Raw genomic sequence first — 7,705 nt, 5'->3', positions numbered from 1 at the left:
ACACAGAAAACCATCATTCTCAGCAAACTATCACAAGATCAGAAAACCAAACACTGCATGTTCTCACTCATAAGTGGGAGGTGAACAATAAGAACACATGGACACAGGGAGGGGAACATCACACACTGGGGCCTGTGGGGGTGGGGGGCTAGGGGAAGGATAACATTATGAGAAATACCTAATGTAGGTGACGGGTTGATGGTTGCAGCAAACCACCATGGCACATATATACCTATGTAACAAAACTGTACATTCTGCACATGTAATCCAGAATTTAAAGTATAATAATAAAAAAAGAAAACATTCCCTGACTGCTCATCTAGTTGTTCCCATCCCTGATTTACCCAAGCTCTTGTCACATTATTCTATATTTATTAGTTTATGTGTCTGTCTTGGTGACAAATTTGCAAGATTCTTGTGAGAATCATATCTTTTTTCATGTTATACCCTTTGTATCTGGCATATAGTAGGCACAAATTGATGTTCAGTCATCAGTGAATGAATTAATTCATTATCAGTAAACATGTTTCTCCTCAGCCAGTCATTAAAGAACAACGGGTGAAAGAGGCACTAAATCAGTCAATACCTTCAACAGCCTTCAGACTGGGAATTAAACATTCAGTGAGCAATACAAGTAACATATAAGTAAAGATGAAAATGAGTATGTGAAAGATCATATTTCCTTATTCTTTCAATCCTATCCTCATGCAAATGATTTAAGAGAAGATGAAAGGAAGGGAGAGGACTAATATTTATTGAAGGTTCACTGAGTGCTAGGTGCCTTTATCTTTCTATTTAATTTTCATAACTCTACCAAGTAGAAATTTTCTATACTGATTTTATATATTTTAAAAGATGTCAGGTTTTGCCATCCTCAATATTTAAATACCTAAAATTTCAGTTGAGAATATTAAAATTGGAAATAACTCAGATGTCTATCAATACAACAATGGTACATATATAGTACAAAATATTATGTAGAAGGAAATGAGATAAAGCTATATAAACTGACATAGACCTCCAAGCCATCATTTTAAGTGAAAAAAAGCATGTAAACTATAAAGCAATATGTGTAAAAGGGGAAACTGCTACCCTGACACGAAATAAAGCTGCACGTTTCTATATAATGGCATACATTTGTATGTGATTATACAAGAAGTCTGAAAGGATACAAACAAAATTGAAAATAATAGTTATTCTTGGGAAAAGAAAGAGTCTTTAGGGTGAGAAAAGACATTAAGAAAAATTTTGCTCATCTTTTTTTCAATAATTATTAATTCAACAAATGCTTAATGACAGTCCACTATATACCAGGCACTGTTCTACAATAAGAATGTATTTGTGTCTTACTTGTCTAAATTTAAAATATTCTTAAGGTTTTAAATGAAAGTATTACCTCAGTAAGAGAAACTAAAATAACAGAAAATCTCTAAAGTGCTTAAACATGTGATCTATTATCTTTTTAATGTGTCAGAAGATCAGAAGCTTTTTAAAGATAAGTAAATAAAATTTTTGTTACTTTTAAAGCCTGTTCTTCCAAATGCAGATTAAAATTTTTATTTTCCAGATCTGTACCCTATGGAGAAACAAAATGATTTCTCTTGTTTCCCTTTATAACACAGTTCCACTCACACCAATTCTTATGAGGTTTGGGGATACATGGTGAAGTCTAAAGTTCTTACTTGGGGTAATTCCAGATATCAATTGGCTGTCTACAGATAAAAACACACCTTTTTTTATTATTCATATGCTTGAGCAACCCAGAAAGTACATCTGGCCTTCATGAACTTCATTATTGGCTTCACATAATAGAGGAATATATGTTTGTCCCTTAAGTTGACTCACTTCCCTGCCTTAGCCAAGTGACTCACAGAGGACATCTTCTCATAAACTTTAATTTAGAATAACTCAACATTTTAATCTGTCTCCTTAATTCTTTCTAATGACAAGATCTTCAGCATCTCAACAAAAAGCCCATTCCATTTTTAATCAACCATAACTGCTACAAAATTATTTTTTCTGCTTGCCCATGACTCTGATTCCCTGAGACTTTCAACTACTAACTTGCGTCTAGTGCTCCACAGTATACACTCTTTTCCCTATGACAGCACTCAGCCATCTCAGGACACACACTGAATTCTCCTAAGATTTCTGTTTTTCAGAATAACCATGCTTCATTCTTTTAACCTAAGGGAAGCTTTTGCCAATGAGCCCAGGAAAGTGTTAGAAACTGAATTTCTCTGCAACTAGACTATTTGTTCAGTTGAAAAAAAAAAAAAAAAACAAGAAGATATGGCTTTTACCTTAATGAAGCAACAGCTTTCTTGGGTAATCATTAAAAATACTTCCTGGCATTTGTTTTCAAAAAATATCCCTCTACCTATCTGCACATGTATATATAAGTGACATACACATTGCTCTTTACTTTCTCTTTTAAAATATCTTTTAAATGGGCACCAACCCATCTTCAGCTCATGTGACTTGGTTGTCTACCCAAGAGGCTACTATCTTCTGCCTTATCACATGGCTTCATTTGAGCCACAGCTCATTTACTAAAAATTATGATATTTCATTCTTTTGAGCCCACAACTGTATCTTCTTATTTTTGGAAACCTAAGATATCAGGCAAGGAATTAACCACTAAACTTCATCTGATAAACCTTAACTTATAATTAGGCTTAGTAATGTGTCTCTGTTAATTACATGCTTTTAACCATCTCAGTTCCATATGCTGGAAATTGTTAACTACTTTGCATCTTTAGGAAAGTAGAAAAAAAAAAAAACTTTCAAATCTAGAAAACTTACGGAGGACATCCACCTAATTCATCCTGGCCCTTAGAAGAACATAACTTCCCATCTAAATCTTTTGGGGAGTGCAGGGATGAGGTGAATATGCATCTTATCTAGAAAGTTACACCTATGCATTTAAAAAGGAAAAACAAGGTTTCAGTCCTGGCTCTTGTCTGATTTTTGTCCCAATTTTCCTAGCTGTGAAACAAAGATAATAACAGCTCTACTTTAACCATCTCACAGGGTTACTATAAGGCCTCAAAGGAATCTACTGACTTTTCATCTTTCCAAATATTGTGAGATTGAAACTTTTAAGTGTATTTTTACTATGTATATCATTGAAGAAGATGGAAAAAGGCACTATTATAATTCCATAGTCATTTACTGCTCTTAAAATGCAGATAAGTTAAAAAAGTATAAGATAATATATGAAAAAGTTCACTTGAAAGTATAACATGTAATAAAAATATAAGGTGCAATGTTATTAATAATGGCACCTTCTACGACTTCAAGTGAGACACTCTATAAATCCCCTCCTTTTAAAACCAAAACATTTTAATTAAATCCTCTTTTTTGTCTCCTTTTCCCTCATCACCAACAAAAAAAGGTTCCAGCATAATCTTTTAGCCTTGGACTTAATTACAAATGCCAGCAAAGATTTACGTAGAATATAATATAAGTATATTCTGACATTTCATAAACCCCAGCCATCCTCTCAGACTGACTTCATTTTCTTTTTAATGTTTTGATAACCTTTTTATATTCTCCTGAAGAAAAACAAAAGTGTCTACCAATATTTTAGCAACTGGCAACACTATGAATATTTTGGTTATTGTTATCTACCTTAAAACCCTTCCATGTGGTCTCATGGCTTTTCTCTGCAAAAATACCAGGTATTTTTTTCTCAACTGCGTCTTAAATTTTTCCAGATTTTTACAGCCCATTATAGCATTTCCACAATAAGATTATAGCCACTGGGGCTGCTCCATGAGTTTAAAATTTGAAAGTTCAGTTCCTGTGTCCAGGAATACAGATTCCCCAAAGCAAGGACACAAAGTGACAGACTACACGGAAAAACAAGAAACAACAATGAAGAAAAGCTGTTAAATGTTTTATAGCTAGATATTAAGAAACAAAAACATTTCTACCACCACCCTCACCCCAATCTTAGCTAGCATCAAGTTGAATATTTTCTCTAAACAGTACATCCAAACCAACCAACAGACTCTATTTTTATGTACTTTGCTTTCTCTCAATCTCCCTTTTTTCACTCTTTCTAATTCACTACATTCCTCTTCCTGATAACAACAACAAATATTTACTGAATGCTTGTAATGTGCAAGACCGTGTGTGCTACATGCTAAGTAAAACATCCAAGAACAAAATGGGCCAGTCCTGAGTGAAGGACAGACACTAAACAAAAACCACACAGATACATAATTTCAAATTGCAATATCTGCTGTAAAATAAATTAAAGGATGAGAAACAAGATATTTGCAGGGAGACAAGATTTGCATTGGAAGGAGCAGGAAGCATTTCTCTGAATAAATGGCATTTAAACAGGGACCTGAAGAATGGATAGGAATCACTCTGATGAAGAGTGGAAAGTGGTGCCTTCCAGGTGAGAACACAGCATTATGTGAATATCTTGGTGTAGAAAAGAATTTAGAGGGTCCACGAAACTGACACTAGACCAGTACAGTAGCTGGATCAGAAAGAATGATTTGGGAGAAAGACAAGAGCTGAGGCTGGCAATACAGGGGTCAGATTCTGTGGGGCCAGGGTCTTTTATGTTAAGAATATTTTTTGTTTGTTTAATTAAAGTATAATAGGAAGCCAAGAAAAAGTATTTCTTGGATCCCAAAGAATGGTAGGTGGGGTTTTCCCTACCATGCAAGGAATATGGAACTTAAGCACAATTTTTTTTAAGAAGCGTGTGAATGAAAGACACCAAATGCCTGACTCATTACCACTAGCATGAAGACAGGGAGATGTAAAACTAGAAAAGGCTTCAACTATATTAGTAATGTTTTATTTCTTATAAACACAGGTATTTATACCATTCTTTAAACATTTTTTATATGACTGAAATTTTCATAATAAAAATTGTTTAAAGAATTAATGAATGCTAAGAATTCACTGATTCATTTCCCTTCCCTCTTCGTTCTCAGGCTCATATCAAATCTTTCAATTTTGAGAAATTCAAGCACATAGAATTTAGAGATCTCCCCTCTTACTCATTTTGTTTCCTGAGCCTTTATTCTCTAGACTGTTAGCATCAGATGTTAGGGGTTCTTCAATTAGCTATCTTTTGTTTTAGCATACACTATAATCCTTACAGCTTTCCAACAAGCACAGAGTTAATATGAGGATTAAATGAGATTAAAAACACAGCATTTAGCACACAAGAGCTCAATAAATGTTAACTATTTTTATTATTTCACTTACGATAATCTACTATCCCCAGTTTTAAACATAGGCCAGAACATTAGAACTAACAAAAGTCAAGTATATAGGACTAAATAGTGCTCTGGCATTTTGAAAGCATGTATACTATGTATTTTCACAAATACACACACACCAACACATGCACACATATAATGTAGATTTCCAACACTGAATTTTTAGTTTTTGAAAAAGATATTTTTTCTGTGCTCATTTAAGCATTAAATGACAAAATGCTAATTTGAATTGTTTTTATTCCCACTCAAGAAGTATACTGGAAGAAAATGTGCATTTGTTTGTGTGGAATTGCAATTTAAGGCAAGTTTAATATATTTCCTAACTTCTCCTAAGTACAACAATAGTACATTGAAATGACTTATGGTTACATAGAGTTTCAATAATATTCAATAATGTATGGTCCACATTATGTTTAAAAGGCTCATTTTTGTAATAAGAAGTAATTCATGCAAAACCTCAATCTTATAGAATTGAATATTGATATCAAAATTTCTTCTACAACAGGAGGAGCAGTCTTTAGTGGAAGAACATTATTAAAATCATATCTTTTCACTTAATTTTCTTTGTACAAATAGCACAGATCCTCTCATTTCTCTTTCCTTGCAATTCACAAATACCATAAAAGCTGTCTTTAGAAAAGTCCTTATTCAACATCATGATGAAATGAGTACTGGGACCCCAAAAATATCAGAACCTGTAACAGTTTTTGTTAACTAGACATCTGGAAAATACCTCACTGAATCTTTACGTGAATATTTTACTTTAAACTATATTTTAATACCTAAGAACCCAGAACTTCCTCTTGTGAAAAAAAACAAGAGAGTTTGTCATTCAAGATTCTTCAGTTTATATTCCTTGAGGTTTGGACTTAGATTGTTTTAGTAATCACTTCTCCATGCCCATTTCCTTGTTCTTAATCACAAATCTAATCATGTATTTTTCTAAATATTCAAAATTAAATATATTTATCTACTTATGTAAATAGTTTTTAGTTACTGTCTACCAATAGCATGTATAGGGATCTCGTTAACAAACAGATTTAGAACTTTTTAGATTTGTTCCAGCAGCTTGTAAATTCATTTTAGACTTAATTGTTTAAATATATCAACATGCTAATCATTTTAAAAAGTAGACATAAAAGATTAATTCCAAGTTTTTTTTTACTTACCAAGCTCCGCCATCCCACCCCACTGCCTGAACAATATTATCAGCTCTTCGGATACTCATTCTTGCTAAGTAAAAGCATATTTCTTCTCTAGCTGGATTAATAATCAACTTTCTAGATAGTTCATTTGTAATTCTCTTCTGGTTAACCCTTAGCATTACAGCAGTCTGCCCAACTCATGCTATTTAATTTATGAAGGTAGAAGGAACAGGGGAAATTTAATCAGGTAGATATCAAAAGGAAAGTAAAAATGAGGGACAGTTTAGATTAGGCCCAAAATAATAATCAGCCTTACTTTTTTTACACTAAACGGTATAAATCTTTGTTAGATATTACAAAAGCATTCAGGTCATAAATACAAGATACAAGATACATGAAGAGAAAAATCTAACAGGCTTACAGCACACCAGTCCAGTGCATACCAGCCCATGTTTATTGCTTTTTATATGCAGATAAACAAAACTCAGCTCTGGGCACAAGGCATACATTTTTCTCTTAGTAGAAAGGTCTGACTTTCAAATTCCAAATGCCTCCTCTCTCAACAGTTGTAGTGACATGGTCCCTTATCCTACAATAAATGTCATCCTAGGCTTCATGGCAATTTTCTGCAAATGCAATCTATAAACACTTGCATCAGAATAATCTAGGATGCTTGCGAAAAATATAGACACCTGGGTCCCACTTGACAAGTCCTAACCACCCAAGTGATTCTTACATACCTTAAAAGTTAGAGAGCCACTGCTCTAGGATCACCTTAAACTCACCCAAGAAGAACTCCAATATAATCCCTTAGAACTCAAAATAAAATTATATGCCTTATTGCTAGTTTGACCTTGACCTTTTGCCTTCATTCCAATAACTAAGATTCCACCTTGTTTTTCTGTAGCTGAGTGCAGTAGTCCATCTAAAACCATAACCATTCCCTGACCTTTTAGCTAATTATCTATTTCATATTTCTGGATGTGAATAAGCAAGTCTATTCATCATAGCAGGTGTGGAGCAGAGTAATAAGGGTCTACTAGGATAGGAACAGTCTTGGGAGAAAGTTAATATAGCAGACACAATGTATTAGCTAAAAGGTTGGACAACTGACACCCATAACTATATACTCCATTATAGGAAAAAAACTAGAATCTGTCCTTTAACTCCACTTGTTGTCTATGGGTCTTACTGAGGCCTAGCCGCCTATGTCTCTAAGTACCACTTACCCTAGATATTTTTTTCCTTTCTCTGCTTTATGAAACTCTTTAATATTCTGTTTTATGTATTTCTTCTATAAGGTCAAAA

Source organism: Piliocolobus tephrosceles, chromosome 13 (assembly GCF_002776525.5).
Source record: "Piliocolobus tephrosceles isolate RC106 chromosome 13, ASM277652v3, whole genome shotgun sequence".
Classification (NCBI taxonomy): Eukaryota; Metazoa; Chordata; class Mammalia; order Primates; family Cercopithecidae; genus Piliocolobus; species Piliocolobus tephrosceles.
This window is presented reverse-complemented; position numbering follows the sequence as displayed.